Below are 17,363 nucleotides of genomic sequence, written 5' to 3'. Positions count from 1 at the left end.
AAAACATTTTAAACCAGAAGTATTTGTATGTTACAACCTAAAAAGTGGGAACCGTTGGAAAGAGTTGACCTTTTCCTAAAGCAGACTGCTGTATCTGCTTTTGGCGGCTGATTTGGTGTGTCACGAAAGGAAGGTGAATTAAGACCCATTAAGTGAGCTGTTGTAATTTTTGCCTCCAGAGACAGAGAAAGATGCTCATGGGATTTTCTGTTTCATGTCTGAAAATAATCTGGCTTTGAGTATTATGCACCTTGACTTGAATAGGTGAGTGGAGGCTGCCATTTTTTTCCTCTGCCTTAGGCAGCAAAATGTATTGAGATAAACACGTTGCTAGGACATTGTTTAATGAAAGAAGCCAAGAAATATGTTCTGTCATTTAGAAAAAAGGTCTGAGCATGGAGTGGATTTGGTGTCATTTTTAATAAATAAGAATGGGAAAATACATAAACTAAGATGGTTGGCAGCTAGTAGGCCCATGGCTTATTGCATTATAAATATCACATTGAATGGGTTGCTATGAGTTTTCCAGGCTGTATGGTCATGTTCCAGAAGCATTCTCTCCTGACTTTTCACCCACATCTATGGCAGGCATCCTCAGAGTTTGTGAGGTCTGTTGGACACTAGGCAAGTGGGGAAAGCCTTCAACAACACATCACATTGAATATATTCATAAAATACAGTTTGATGCCACTTGCAAGAGCTCTGTGTCTTGTGGAATACTGGGACCTGTAGGCTGGTGAAGTAATTAAATTATCTTGTGCATCCTCTTGATTGCTTCAGCAAGGAATTCTAAGCATCTCATGAAGTTACAGATCCCTGGATTCCATATTGCATAGACATGGCAATTAAAATGGCGTCAAAATGATGTAGTTGTGTAATGTGAATATATCACTTTATCAAATACCTGATTATTACCACTTCCTTTTATAATAAAACATATCCTTTGCATTCATAATGCATACAAGTTGAGTGTCCCTTATCTGCAATTCCAAAATCTAAAATACTCCAAAATCCAAAACTGTACACATGGGCAGTTGAGATAGTGACACCTTTGCTTTCTGCTCATTCAGTGTACACAAACTTTGTCTAATACACAAAATTGTTAAAAAATATTGTATAAAATTGGCTTTGGGCTATGTAGCATGAGATGGATATGAAACAATTCCAGCCCAGCTTACCTATCCAAACATAGCTCTCTCTAAGAACCATCTCAAAGGTTAAGATCATCCAAGGAGGCCCTCCTCTTGATCCCACTCCATTCACAGGCACAACTGGTGGGGATAAGAGGCAGGGCCTTCTCAGTGGTGGCCCCTTGGCTATGAAACTCCCTCCCCAGGGAAATTAGATCAGCCCTTCCCCCAGACCTTCAGAAAGAAAGTAAAGACATGGATGTGGAACCAAACCTTTGGACAATGATTCCCAGTGCAAGAATGATCTCCCCTTGCAATAATGAATAATGCAATTGACAGCCAGAATGGCTCCTGGAATATGCCTTGGATTGCATGATTTTAATTACTTGTTTTAAGATTGATGTTTTAATTATATTATTTTAAAGAATATGTTGTTTTATTCTATGTATGTATTTATGGCATCAGATTGTGAGCCTCCCTGAGTCCCCTTTCAGGTGAGAAGGGCGAGCTATAAATGCAGTAAATAAATAAAATAAGTGGAGTCACACTGCATTAATATTACACTGTAGATGCACCCTTAGTCTAAAGTATACAAGGGCTATCTATAATCCTGATCACTCATAAATAGAATTAGTCTCAAAACCTTGGATGGCTTTTCTACAGTTTTAGAACACAACCTAAAGCAAATTCACTTCACCTCCACTATCAAGAATATGTTACAGAATTAAGTTGACTTAGTTGAATATCAGTGATGGTCTGGATATCAATGGTTTTGTGTTGAAACCAGTGACTTTCTTACTTCCTCCATTCCCATCCCATTTTCCTTTTCCCATAGAAATCCATCTATTTGTACTACCTGCTTTGTCCATGTTCTCCCATGTTCCCTGTAAAACATTACAACTTACAATACACCCACAGTGCAATAGCAAACTAGAGGCAGCATCTGATTTTTGGAGATCTGACATCCTCTCACTGGAGACTATGGGTGCAATTAGCCACCTGCCTGGAGACCAGATGCCTAGGTGAGCCTTGTTCTTTATATTTTTAGAAATATACACATTCCATCCCCATGGTTTGGTACTGTGAAGGAGAGCAAAAGTCCCAATAAAACCTTACAAAGCAGGATCAAAGAACTCACAAGAAATATAATTTCACCCTTCCACCTGAGCTGATTTTTCTCATGAACCAAATGGTCTTGCTTTGCTTTCATTAGATGCTCAGGCTTACTTGACTGTCTGTGGGAAACACTGCCATGCCATTACATGGAAACTGTAAAATAATTCTTCAGGCTCTGGAAATCCCAAAGGTTACTGATCGAACAACCTTTTAAACTTTTTTTCTTTTAAAAAACATACTGTCCAGTTCTTATGAAATATTTTTTAGCTGAGTGGTAAAGAATAACTATGCATATTATTGAGTTTAATCTCTGGCATCTCCAAGGGAAGAACTTGAAAAGATGTTATCAATCAGAGGAAACTTTATCAGAAGTGATGGACTAATGGTCTGAGTCATTATAAGGCAGAAGAAGCTCAGCAATCCTGTTTGTCTGAACAGAAGCCATCTGTGGCTCATGATACCCAGAAATATGTAAATACCATGGTGTGCTGACATCAGCAATGGAAAAAACACTTATCTATATGCACTACCTTATTACCTCTATATTCAAGATAGCACTCATCTGCGCAGTGCGTGCCGCACAGCAAAAACATTAAGGTATCTTTACATGAGGAAAGATCCCTGTGAAGGAGAAGAATGATTATTCCCAATTTTATAGACAGACGTGGTGGGCGCCCTGACAGTAAATATCTGCTTGTACTCTGAATGCACAAAAACGCATGTAAAAGAACTTGAAATTCATAACAGGCCTCCTGAGTCTCCAACTCCAATGTACGCATTTAAATATTTTATATTTTTAAAGAATACAGAGCAGTTTTTAAAACAAACAAACAAAACCAAGTATAACCACCGCAACATCAGTCATACAAAACAATTCCCAACAGCAATGCAGGACAGCAGCAATAATGTTGCTCACTGGCCTCCAAATTCCCTCGAAAGCTTGTCAGAAGAGGAATGCATGACAATTGCCCTAAGGCTCAGCAAAGAGATGCTCTTAGGCCCTTCATTGGGAAACACATTCCCAATGCTCCATAACATTTTGTTGGGGCTTCACAGCAATTCTCTCTCTTTCTCTTGTTTTAAAGTAGCCATTTAAGTCTAGCTTTCATGCTTCCTTCTTCCAAGGTACAAATTAAATGCACTCTACTGCAAAGATGGATGGAAAGCAGATCAGGTACTGATAGATTCCTGGGTAATCTGAAACAGATTAACATTTCTTAGAGCTGCCACTATAGGCTACTCTTTAGAGCTAGCTCATTCATGAAGAAAAGAATCTACCACCCTGAGTGATAGCTTCTGTGGCAAGAAAAGCATCCCTATATGCCTCAGAGGAAGATGGCTGGCTAGCTGGCTGTCACTTCCAGCCATTTGCTCACCCACATCCTTCCTGGACATAGGATAAAGAGAGGAGGGAGATGGTGAACATGTTGACAATCATAACGAGGACTGCAACAGGCTGCAATGGAAGCAGCCCCAGCCAGGAGGAGAGGGCTGTAGCAAGTTGCACATAACTCTCCAGAAAGACTGGCTCCATCTAAAGCTGTTTCTTGAACGTCTAGTACAGTGGTTCTCAACCTGTGGATCCACAAGTTTTGGCCTGCAACTGTCAGAAATCCCAGTTAGTTTACCAGCTGTTAGGACTTCTAGGAGTTGAAGACCAAAACATCTGGGGACCCACAGGTTGAGAACCACTGGTCTAGCAGGAAGAGTCTTTAGAACCAAGGCACTATGGAAAAGTAGACCTAAAAAAATTGTTTATGCTTCAAGAGCGGACATACAACTGTCTCCTCTTTTTTGACCCCCAAAGCAATATGTGCAGATGTTTATATTACCCACAGCAGCAGCTCCCCCCCCCCCCTTCCCATATCCAATGCTGGGAAAGTACAGGGATACGTCTATCCCTACTGAGTCTTCCTCCGATGCTATGAGTGGATGCTCTTCTGGTATGACAGTTGGCTTGTTGTGTTCTGCCACATCATATGCAATAAGTTCTGGGGGTATGCTCTGCTTCCCTCATCAGATTGCAGGACAGCAAGAGTTGTCTTTGTACCCAAACAAGAAGGTGGGTTTATGGGGAAAAGTTGAAGTGTGTATATTTTTGATATTCCAAAGGTGGGGAGAGGCAAAATTAACTTGGATTATATGGTTTTCCTGAAGGAACTCAAGGATGAGGAACTAAGGAACTTGCCACCTCTGTGCCTTAATATGAACACAGCTCTCTCCTAATCCCTGAAACTGTCCTACAATACAAGAGATAGCCTGGCATCATTTTGAAAACATACCCTGGCACTCTTCGTCACTAGTAGCTTGCTTGTTGAACAGTTAGCAGATAATATATACAGAAGAGGATGTCAGAAATTGTCTCTGCAGCTCAATATTAAAAGTTCCTTCTTCCATCAGTGACCTATTGCCAGTTGTCCTCATAGGCCCCTCTGCATTTCATTGTGTCCCTGGCACACTCCAAGAAGGACCATTCTGCACTCCTTCTGTTCTCCATTGTTAATGGAACCCTGAATGGGACAACCCCTCCTGTGACTGTAACAAGGGAGGCAGTTCATATTAACTCTAAGACCATCCTTCATCTCAGATGTTCATGCTGGCAAATTCATTATTTATGCTATGCTGTTGACAGCCAAATTATGGCCTTCTCGCAAAACCAGCTCTGCCTTTGGTAGAATAGAAGGAGAAAGCAAGTGGGTGGGAGGCGAGAGATAGCTTAGCATCACAAAGATTGTAGTGAGGCATAGATCTGACAATGGATTGTACACACTGAACTCTGCTGAGATTTTAACATTGGCACACAACAGTGAACATTGATTGTGAAGCATTTGGTGTGATGAATCTAACAGTGTACTCACTGGTGAGTCCTGAATCAGTGACCACAATGCAAGGCTAATGCAACTGCAAATATTCATGGATTTTCTACACAACAGAGCTTGGAACATTTATTCTTTTGACTGACAGTTTTCAGAATCCCCCAACCAGGATGGTCACGGGGCATGAATTTGCCAAGTAATTAATTTACTTCACGAAAGCCAAGGATTTTCATGACTTGTAGTTTTAAAAAATAAAATTTTCCAAGTTCTTCAGTTGCAATGGGGCTTAGATGGCTCTGCAAACAGGCCCACAGAAAATTGTTAATGGTCTTTTCCAACACTGATTTATCAGTCTCATTTTCTTAGTAAAAGGAACAAATGTTCTCATGAAAACATTCTTGCCGGTTTAGCCCTCCACTGAGAAAATAAGGACAGAAGTGTTTCTTGAAGCTTAACCTCCTACCCATTAGGATCATCATTCATTTGTGGAAGATTGTTAATGTGCCAACTGCTACATGATCTTTACCTTGCTTAGTCTCACAATTATCATGCATGGTAGGTTGCTGACATTCCTGTTTTATTGATAGAGGAGAGGGACATCTGAAATCTGGTGGCTTCCCCAGCCCAATGCTATGGGGAGAAGTCTGAACTCTATAGTTTTCTGGGTCCAGATATAAATCTAATATTTCACCTACAAAAATGCACTACATAATGCCAGGCTTGTTTTTGTGTTTCTTTGTTGCAATTGCTACACTCTGAGTTGGTTTTAAAATGTAATGTATTGTTTATTAAAATATAGTCATATTCCACGTTTTAGCTGAAGTTCTCAGGATGGTGAAACTAAAAGCAATCTAAAAAATTTAACCGCAGTGGCGCAGCAGGTTAAACTGCTGAGCTGCTGGACTTGCTGACCAAAAGGTCGGTGGTTTGACTCTGGGGAGCAGGTTGAGCTCCCAAGTTAGCCTCAGCTTCTGCCAACCTAGCAGTTCAAAAACATGCAAATGTAAGTAGATCAATAGGTACCATTTCGGCAGGAAGGTAATGGTGCTCCATGCAGTCATGTCAGGCACATGACCTTGGAGGCATCTATGGAGAATGCTGGCTCTTTGGCTTAGAAATGGAGATGAGCACCACCCCTCAGAGTTGGACACGACTAGACTTAATGTCAGGGGAAACAGTTACCTTTACTTAACACATTGTTTATTGAAATATATTCATATCCCACCCTTTATCTGAAGTTCTCAGTGTGGTAAAAAAAAAAAAGCAATCTATCAAATTTAATCCGGAATGTTAAAAATAATGTTAAAAGGCTAAGAACCAGATCAAACAATGACAATTTGAAAGACAGGTTAAAAGAGTTCAAAAGCCTGATCATGGAAAGTTGTTTTACTATCAAACAGGTCCCAGAAACTTTCATGTTTTCGTTTGTCATTTAAACAGCAATAATGCTGGTGCCCATCAGATATCTAAGGGAAGGATGTTCTATAATTGTGGGGTGAAGGGGAAAATGCCCTCTCCCATGTCCTTGCACAGCTATAAGTTCAGCAGTCAAATTGCTTGCTTATTTTTGTGCTCAAACCAAACATGACTGCAGAGCAAAACATCCCAATCTTTAGTACAATAAATGGTTGATTCCTAACAAGAATTTATTGTTGTTGCTCCTCTTCTTTCTAGACCTTTTAGTGAGGAGCAAGGAAGACTGAACTTTTGTCTGCATGAATTCATTCCCATTGTAACAAACAAAACCACTTCAGCAACATCACTTTTGTTTTCCCAGCAAGATTTTTTCTGCGCATCTGATGACAAAGGTAATGAGGTTCAAAAACTAACCTTTTTCGTATCATTTGGTTAGCCAAATAAAATTACTACCAATGTGGTTTTTGTGATTTTTATTTTGTTTAATAGCCATGTTCTTTCCAAAGAGAAACACATGGGAAGGAAGCAACCATGAGTAACCCAAGCCCTCCAGCTTCTTGAAATAGGAAGGGAGGTGTTTCATGGTTCTCCCAAAGGTCAATAGAGTCAAACTGCAGGAAAAGATATTCCACCTAAACATTAGAAAGATTAGAGCTGTTCAAAGGTGGGGATACACTGCCTTGGAGTGTTGTGGAGTCATCTTCTCTGGAGGTTTTTAAGCAGAGGCTGAGTGAACATCTGGCAGGAATGCTTTGATTGTGCATGGCAGGGGTTAGACTGGATAGCCCTTCGGATCTCTTCCAACTCTGATTCTATGTTGTTATAACCCTTCAAGATGACTCTGATTCATGGTAATCCTAGCATAGGGTGTGCTTAGCAAGATTTGTTCAGGTGGGCATCTTCCAAACCTCCCTTTACGTTGAAAGAGTGTGAATTGCCAAAGGTCATCCATTGAGCTTTTATGCCTGAGCAGAAATTCGAACTTTGGTCTCCCAGAGGCCTGATCCAGTGTTCAAACTGCTATACCGTATTTGTTCTGGAATGAGCTATAGAATCATTGAATTAATACAGTCACCTATAGCTTTAGTAGTTGTTATAATTGCTTTCTTACTCTTAGCAACAGATTTTCTTGTACATAATTCTGAGATTCTTTTGAAATGAAAAACCTACAAAATAGTATTTTAAACAAAAACCAAAACAAGCAATGGCAAAATAAAGGCAGAAGTAAATATTGCTGCACGGTTTGTTTACCCAAAGTAACAAAAACCACTCTGTCTCTTCGACAACTCCCATCCTTCTCTCAAACTCTGTCAGCACTAATATTTATGAGTTATGGCATTCATAGCCAGCCTAATTTTAAGATTTCACTGGAAAGAACCACCTCCAAGAAAACATGGTCCGTTCTTGTCCTGTGGACTATACCATTGTTTATGCCACAATTAAGCTGCAAGTCTTTTAAACACCACAAGACTCTTTGTTGTTTTCACGGCAACAGATTCTGAAGACAGCTACTTCACAAGAAACCGTGACTCAAAAAAAAAAGATAGCCTTTTATCTTTTGCACTTCAGCTTATAGTATACCTCCGCTTGATATATAGCATATAATTTCTATCTACTCTCTGGCAATGTTCGCACATCTCAAGACTTCTTTCCACTGGCAGAAGAGAATCAAAAAACATTGTTTTTCATTCAGATGCTCTCTGTCTCCCCGGGACATTTATCAGTGATTCTTCAACAACAACAAATCTGTTACTGTATATAAACTTTATTGAAAGACATTCTTGATGCTCTACCAAAAAGTCATCCACAATGGTATTTTGGATGAACTTTCTCTACCTTAGTATATACCTTGGTATACTCCAGATGTGTGAGATTACAACTCCCATTGTCCCCAGTCACCATAGGGACATGGTGCTTGCGGATGAGGAAGGACTAATTCAATAGACAATGAAAGGCATTGGGCTAAGAAAGACTCTCTAGCTTGTATTCTCAGGGCCCTTCCAGACAGGCCCTATATCCCTGGATCTGATCCCAGGTTTTCTGTTTCTCCCAGATTATTAGGCAGTGCGGACTCATATAATCCAATTTAAAGCAGAAAACCTGGGATCAGATCCTGAGATATAGTGCCCATCTGGAAGGGCCCTCAGAGACATAGAGGCAGCAAGGAGGTCCCCATAATGTCTGTCCATTGCCCAGCATCAGAGTCCATTTCAGATTTGAAGTGCTCCTGGCAAGTGTAAAGGGTTATAGCAGCATTTTGGTGATGGACTCTGATGCTGAGCAATGGACAGACATTATGGGGACCTCCTTGCTGCCTCTATGTCTCTGAGGGCCCTTCCAGATGGGCCCTATATTCCAGGATCTGATCCCTATTTTAATTTCCCACAATGTCCCCAATTAAAACTATTCTGAGAACTGTGAGGTCCCATCTATACTAACATGTAATCCAGTTTTTCAATGCAGTCATTGAACTGGATTACATGGCAGTGAACTCAAGTAAATTATTGTATTATTGATGTGATGTTTTTAAACTATTGTGTATGAACCTCCTTGTTGTAAACCGGCCTGAGTCCCTTGTTGGAGGTGAGAAGACCGGTATATAAAAGTTCTAAATAAATAAATAAATAAATAAAGCAGTTACTCTGCATTCTGAAACTGGATTATATGGCAGTGTAGATCCAGCCTGGGAAATCAAAATGGTGGCAATAATAGTAATAATAATACTTTATTTATATTCCACTCTATCTTCCCGGAGGAACTCAGGGTAGATTCCAAACATAAAAGGCAAACATTCAATGCCCAAATGCAACAACAATGCATCCATACTAACAAAATTTAAATAACCCAACATATAAACACAAATTATCACTTAGCAACTAAAATTAAATTTAAAAAGACAGCATGTTATACAGACATAAAACAAAACATCAAACATTGAATAGAAACAACAATTTGTGGCCCCCAGACCTTTGCTTGCACAGCTATTTTATACACTGTATTGTAAATTTTAATAAGATTCCTCCTAGGTCCCACCTCATTGGAGGCAGCTGGTTACATTTAGCACACAGCCATAGAATGTTGCTAATTTAAGGACAAATGTTGGGTAATTGAAATTGTGAATTTTAGATCCTGTCCTGTCAGTGGTGGCCCCTCTCGGAAACAGTGAACCTAGGAATGTACTCAAAGATCATTTTTTATCCTCTTCTCTCTTCTTGATTCTATCTCGGTGCCTAGCTCATTTTGTTCCCTTTCTTTTTTATATATATATGATTGTTCTGGTGGCAAGCCTCTCCCCCAAATGCTAAAATATTGATTTAAATAAAAATCCTTTCACGCTATGCAATTCCACTTGCACTTGAAAATCCCAGGATTCCACAGGAATCCTGGGATTTTCAAAAGGGCCCAAGAAGGCCACTCAGAAACCTCTACGGCAGCATTTTTCAACCTGAGGGTCAGGACCCCTGGGGGTGTTGTGAGGGGGCATCATAAGGGTTACCAAAGACCATCAGAAAACACAATATTTTCTGTTGATCATGGAGGTTCTGTGTAGGAAGTTTGGCCCAATTCTATCATTGGTGAGGTTCAGAATGCTCATAGATTGTAGGTGAGCTATAAATTCCAGTAACTATGACTCCTAAATGTCAAGGTCTATTTTCTACAAACTACATTTGTGTTCACATTTGGGCATATTGATATTCATGCCAAGTTTGGTCCAAATCCATCATTGTTTGAGTCCACAGCGCTCTCTGGGTCAATGCCCACCAAACCCTTCCAGTATTTTCTGTTGGTTATGGGAGTTCTGTGTGCCAAGTTTGGTTCAATCCCATCACTGGTGGAGTTCAGAATGCTCTTTGACTGTAGGCGAACTATAAAATCCAGCAACTACAACTCCCAAGTGACAAAATCAATCCTGCCTCCAACCCCACCAGTATGCAAATTTGGGTGTATCAGGTATTTGTGCCAAATTTCATCCAGTGAATGAAAATACATCCTGCATATCAGATATTTACATTACAATTCATAACAGTAGCAAAGTTACAGTTATGAAGTAGCAACCAAAATAATTGTATGGTTAGGGGTCACCACAACATAAGGAACTGTATTAAGGGTTAGCAACAATAGGAAGGTTGAGAACCACTGCTCTACAGAATGTTTGTATTCTGTGGCAGATTTGATCATGTGAAATACAGTCTCTTGGGGAGAAGGTTCAAATACCACCAGCAAATACAATCCTTCTAAGTCTGTAAGGAAAATATAAGGCAAATAAAAACCCCAAATTAGAAATTTAAAAAAAACCAAATTTAAATCTTTGCTCTGCTGAGAAGTTTTGTAGGTGGCCTTGGGCAAGTCTCTGCCTTTCAGCTAACCTACATAACACAGATGCTGTAATGATTAAACAAGTCCCTGTTCCCAGAAGTAAAGCAGGAGACAGATAATGAACTACATACTTTACCTATATAGCTACTCATATTTGCAACTATATTGCAGTAAATATATACAGACACATATACTCAGAGCTACTTAAATGCCAACCAGTAACAGTAACTCCAAAGAACAGCCTTCCCCAAGCTGATACTCCTCTACAAGCTTTGAACTGGAACTCTCATCAGCCCCATCTGGGATGTTGGGAGTTCTCATCTTTCACATCTGGAGGCGCCAGGTTAGGAAAGACTGTAAGAGAGATACACAACTCTGGGTTTGCTAGTATCATTTCGAGCAAACCCAGAGTCATTTACTAAGCAAAGGAACAGGAAATGTCTGACATGTTGAGGTGTGCTTTCAAGTCATTTCTAACTTATATAGTATTGGTGCCTCATCCAACTACAACTCCCAGGATTCCATAGCACTGAGCTATGGCAGTTAAAAGTGGTGTCAAACTGCATTCATTCTACAGTATAGTCAGTGGTCTCCAACCTTTGGGTCTTCAGGTGTTTTGGACTTCAGCTCCCACAGTTCTTAACCATTCTTAACAGCTGGTAAACTGGCTGGGAGTTGAAGTCCAAAACACCTGGAGAACCAAAGTTTGGAAACCACTGGCATACATATGTGAGAGGAAGCCACAGGGAGGAGGGAGCAAGCTTGTTTTCTACTTCCCTGGAGACTAGGACGTGGAACAATGGCTTCAAACTACAAGAAAGGAGATTCCATCTGAACATGAGGAAGAACTTCCTGACTGTGAGAGCCATTCAGCAGTGGAACTCTCTGCCCCGGAGTGTGATAGAGGCTCCTTCTTTGGAAGCTTTAAACAGAGGCTGGATGGCTATCTGTCAGGGGTGATTTAAATGCAATATTCCTGCTTCTTGGCAGGGGGTTGGACTCAATGACCCATGAGGTCTCTTCCAACTCTTTGATTCTATGACACACCCTAAGAGTATGTGACTTGTTCATAGTCACTTGTTGGGTTTCCAGACTAAGCAAGGATGAAAACCCTTGACCCCAAAGTCATAGCCCAACACTCAAAACACTACATCATGGCTTTGTTCCCATTAGAACATACTGTTACCATCTTAACCAAATATTATCTACTTTGACTAGAGGAATATTTCCCCTTCTGCCATATCTCTGACAAGAGTCTTTACTATTAACCTGCTACTACATCTTTTTACCAGAAATACCAGAGATTGGACTTATGACATTCTCCACTCAAAGTATAGGCGATCACTGTGCTTTGATTTATGCATCCTGACAGGTTTGTCAGTGATTCAAATGCAAATTTCCAGATATTGGAAACATTCCTTATTTACACAACACTTCCCAATCACCCACAAGTACACACAACTTTAAGACCATGACTACTGAAGCCATAATGCAGATGCTGGAAATTTTAGCTCAAAAAAAAATCCCTGCACCCAAGATCTGCTTCAATACATAATTCCAATCAAGTCAAAACAGGACATTTAACCAGGAATGAGATAAGATACATTTGCTATTTTTCATGTTTTGCATCATCAACCTACCACCATGTTCATTTTCTCAAAAGGCTACCATCATTTCTGTGTATGCCTTCCATGCTCAAGCATGATTCTCCGCAAATACTAAAGTAAAATGGAACAATGGCTTCAAACTACAAGAAAGGAGATTCCACCTGAACATTAGGAAGAACTTCCTAACTGTGAGAGCTATTCAGCAGTGGAACTCTCTGCCCCAGAGTGTGGTGGAGGCTCCTTCTTTGGAGACTTTTAAACAAAGGCTGAATGGCCATTTGTCGGGGGTGCTTTGAATTAAATTTTCCTGCTTCTTGGCAGGGGTTGGACTGGATGGCCCACAAGGTCTCTTCCAACTCAAGGATACCATGATTCTGTATGGTGAGATGGGAAAATGTAACTCTCCCAACTACAAGTTCCAGTTGTGAAGCTGCAGTCCAGCAATATCCAAAGGGCTATACATTCCCCATTCTTTTCCTAATATATTATCTGGCTGAACATCAGACATCGTATCAGTAATAGTGCAACTATTCAATGCTGTTTTTACAGCCCGTGCAACTAAGCTCCATCTGTTCTCCTTATTCATTTATTCATATTTTAAGTGTTCCTTTTCTCTTTTAATCAATACTATGATAACCATCATTATTGGTTCCCATTTTCCAGTAGGGTATTAGAAACAGACAAAAGATGTACCTAGAGTGTCCTAAATAGCCCATGACAGAAGAGATGCTTGGGCCAACTTCTTTTAAACCAGTAGCTTCCCCTCTTGTCTCCACAGACGTTGTTGGCCTTTGATATCCTGGAGTATCAGTCAACTTGGACAATGTGAGGGATCCTGGGAGTTGTAGTACAACAAAAATCTGGGGCTCCTTCTGTTTTAGACCCATATCCAATGCTCACTCCTGCCACCTCTGACTCTTACTAAGACATTCTTACACGGTTTTAATGGACCAATTAGACTGCAAGCTTGCACTCATTTCCCTAGAAGATACTTCTGAACAGACATATATAGGGCTGTACTCTCTCCCCACCACCACAAAGGAGAATTTCCATTAAGTATTCACATGTAAAAGCATGTCCCAGGGACTGAGGGGGATTCAAAAGATTTACTTCCAAAAGAAACATATTTAGAATGCAGAATGAATGCAGGGAATGGTTACAATTAACGTCCAAATTTTGATCAATACGAACATTCGCATATGCATACTGACAATATCAGACCAATTTTGTGAAGGCTCCAAAATAAATTTATTCATTTCCCCATTTTTAAAATACTCATCACCAATATTCAGAATTAAAGGACTGTATTCAGCAATGCATTGTTGAATTTAGAAACTTTTAAAAATTGTACAGGGCTGTCAGCAGTTACATGTCTACGTATACCGAACTTGAGGTGTTTGGCAAAGCCATTCATATTTCCAGTGCACTATCATGCAAGTGTTAATAGACCCCGAATTACAGATAAGCATGTCTATTTCACCTAAATTTGAGTAACCACTCTCAGGAAAGTAGCTAAAGCAAACAAGCATCACACAGGCTAGCAGGGTAGTTGCCAAAAATATTACAGGACCCCTTCCTTTTATGCTTTTCACTTCTGATCTCTGGGGTTGATGATGCACATAGGGCAATCCAAGAAAGGATGTATAGCCATGCTCTGCTTTACCCTCCCACCCTTCCTTCCTCCCTCTGATTTCTATCATATCGCCATCACAACCTCTACCTCCTGGAGTTTAATCGCCTGGCCTTCTCACTAGGTGAACTGTGGTGGTGAGGAATCATGGAGAGAATGGGGGGGGGGGGGAGGTTCTGTTTAAATAATAGCCTTTACTTGAAAAAATGTTAGCAACCTCATCAAGCTGCACTTTTCCTGGATCCACCAGGAGGGGGCTGTTCGCTCACCACTACAAATACCAAAATATGGTCCCATGATGCCCAGGGCAAATGGAGTACCCTAGTTCCTGGCTCCTCCTGCTGTTTACTAAGCAGACATCCTACCAAACTCTTTGACTAAGGTTCACCATTTCCTCAGCCCGTATACACTGCCCTGCAGAGTTATGTTATGCCAACAAGCATGCATATAAACCCCCTCTACAGCCTGCACCAGTCAAATCTTATCTGGGTAAAGGAACTGTTTTTTTCTATAAAGGTTTAATATGGATTGTTGAAGGCTTTCATGGCTGGGTTGCTATGAGTTTTCTGGGCTGTATGGCCATGTTCCAGAAGCATTCTCTCCTCTCTCTGTCCTGGAGCGTGGTGGAGGCTCCTTCTTTGGAGGCTTTTAAACAGAGGCTGGGTGTCCATCTGTTGGGAGTGCTTTGAATGCCATTTTCCTGCCTTTTGGCAGGATGTTGGACTGGATGGCCCATGAGGTCTCTTCCAACTCTATTATTCTATGACAGCCATAGATGGGGCAAAACGTTAGACAAGAATGCTTCTGCTACATGGCCATACAGCCCAGAAACTCACAGCAACTCAACATTCATAGATTTCCTGGAGTGTAAATCTGTACTCGTATAAATGGCACCATTCAAAATTAGTGGGACATAAAGATCATGCATTCCTTTCCTCACCCAAACAAAAAAACCCTCAGTATTAATGCCTACATCGGCACTTTTGCACACACACACACACATATGTGCAAGCAGGCTGCCAGAAGTGTGTGCCCAGCAGCTATTCCTGCGCACGTCGGGCTGCAACGGCACTTGGATTTATGCCCCTCTCTGGCTAGACCACGGCTCTGTAATACTACCAGCAGTCGCTTTGCTCTAGTATCCACCCGGAGATGAGGATGTGCTGCAACTGTTTGCCTTCTTCCCATGTTCTGGTTTTTTAGGGCTCCCCGCTCTGATTCGTGTGCCCCAAAGGAGGATGTTGCCTATTAGAAAATACATACCCACCTGTTTCCACAGAAACACCCTCCCCTTGACAAAAAAATGTAAAATATATTGCATGGATTGGACAGCCCACTCACAACTTGTACAGGCATGCCAAGCGGTATCCATGCCTGACATGGTACAAATGGCCACATCTCATCCAGAACACACAGTTGGGTCAACCTTGATATCATATATATATATATGCCGGGCAGGCACACATGTAGGCATGCAGAGAGAAAGAAAGCCTCTTCTGTCTCAAGACTCAGCCAACTGCTTCTCCCCATCACCCCAAATACAAAACCCACGCACAAGCAAGCGCTGTCCGCCTCTCTCTCCGCAAAGAGCCCCTGCCAAAGTTTACTGTGATGACACAGAAGCAGAGGAAGATGCAGGGCTGGGATTCTCCTCCTGTTGCCACCACCAGGCTCCACCATCACCAAATGGGGAGGGGGAGAGATCAAGCCCTCCCTCCTGCTGCTAATATTCCTGCAAATCCTGGAAAAGAAATCCAGCCAAAACACAGCTGCACGCAGGAGGCTTAAGAACTCAATTGGGGAGGAAGGGAAGAAGGGAGGGAGCAGGGGCAAGCTGGAACACACATGTGTCCAGTCTCTGGGCTCCCATCCTTCACCTGTATTGCCTTCCCCAGAGGCTCCTTCCCACATTTTTTTTTATCCCATAGATACCTAATTTTTCCTTCCTGGGGATCGAAGAAAGAGGGGGTGGAGAAAGAGGGACAAGGGAAAGGAACGGATCCTTCTCCTCCTGCAGGCAACACACACACACACATACACACACACTGGGAGGAGGGGGAGATGAGCTAGCCAGAACAGAGTGGGTGAGATCGAGACTGTAATGCAATACGCATCCAGCTACACCATTGTGCATGAAGCATTGGGGAAGAAGAAGAGGGAGAGAGACATACCTGCTTCTTCGCAAGAGATGCTGCTTCTCCAAGTTGAGGTTTTGCATCCCAGTCAGGGATCGGGGAGGAGGAGGAGGAGGAGGAGGAAGAGGAGGAGGAGGATGACAGCAGCAGCGGGAGAGGACCACTCTTCATTCAAATTCCTAGCAATCGCTGCTGGGAGGGCTGGATCTGAGAGAGAGGGATGGATAGATGGAGGGAGAGAGGGAGGGAGGGAGAGAGAGAGATTGAAGGAGGGAGAAGGAGGCTGCGCGCGTGCGTGGAGGGAGCCTGGAGGGAGGGAGAGATGGAGTGTGTGCGCGCGTGTGTGTGTTTGTGTGTGTGTGGTGCGCGCGCCCGCCTTCCTTCCTTCCTTCCCCGCGCCCGCCCCCCTTTTACACCCACCAGCCCCCCAACACCCACACACACCCACAAGCCTTCTCCAGTCTTTTCCCACACATACATAACCCTCCCCCCGCGTGGGCTGCCTGATTTGCAAACTGGGAGGAGGGTGCTCACGCCCTCACGACTCCCTGCGAGACAAGCCGTAGGGATGCTGGATTTTGGAGAGGGGGGGAAGCAAAAAGGAGCCCAAGGAACCGGGTTTCCTCCTGTGGCCTCCCTGGCAAAGGGGGGCCCAGAGGTTCATTCTGAAGGAAGGAATGCGGGGAGTAGAGTCTCGGGAAGAGAAAGCAGCAATAATGCAAATTATTGGGCTACGCGAAGAACTTGAGGGGGGGGGTGTCTCCAAATGGGGAAGATAAGCGGCTGCTGTGAGCTTCCGCCTCTTCATTTTGGGTGTGGAGATTGCACCCCCACTCCCACACACCCGCCTCCAACTCTCAGCGGGGGAAGCCCCAGGGGGCCTTTGAGGCACCCAGCTCTGACACCCCCCCCCCTTTTCCCTCCTAAGCGCCCCAAGAGGCAACAGCTGCTACCTTGCCAGCCTCCCCGCGCATGCGCAGGCGCAACAGCTGGTTGTTGGAATACAGGTGCAAGGGACGGCCCACGCGGGGAGAGCCACCTCAGCAACAGCTCTCTCTTTTGAGAACACAGCGAGGCTGGACCACTCTTCACAACGACCGTGTCAGGCTACACAGGGAAGCCATTGCAATCCACAAGCATGGGGACCGTTGCGACAGAAAGGAGGAAGCCATGCAGATGAGCAAAATCTGGCTACC

General features: G+C 42.5%; 1 protein-coding gene across 6 annotated transcripts in view; it reads right to left on the bottom strand.

The window, feature by feature from the left end:
- The window catches only part of ELFN2 (extracellular leucine rich repeat and fibronectin type III domain containing 2), a 217,573-nt gene extending 201,057 nt beyond the window's left edge, over positions 1-16,516 (bottom strand). For all 6 annotated transcript variants that reach the window (XR_009631574.2, XR_009631572.2, XR_009631573.2 and 3 more), the window contains exon 1: positions 16,204-16,516. The gene's annotated coding sequence lies outside the window, so the exon portion shown is untranslated. The remainder of the gene's footprint in view (positions 1-16,203) is intronic.
- Positions 16,517-17,363: the final 847 nt, after the last annotated feature.

This window comes from Anolis sagrei, chromosome 5, assembly GCF_037176765.1.
Source record: "Anolis sagrei isolate rAnoSag1 chromosome 5, rAnoSag1.mat, whole genome shotgun sequence".
In the NCBI taxonomy this organism is placed as follows: domain Eukaryota; kingdom Metazoa; phylum Chordata; class Lepidosauria; order Squamata; family Dactyloidae; genus Anolis; species Anolis sagrei.
The sequence above is the reverse complement of the archived record's forward strand: the minus strand, read 5'-3'. Positions and strand labels throughout refer to the sequence as shown.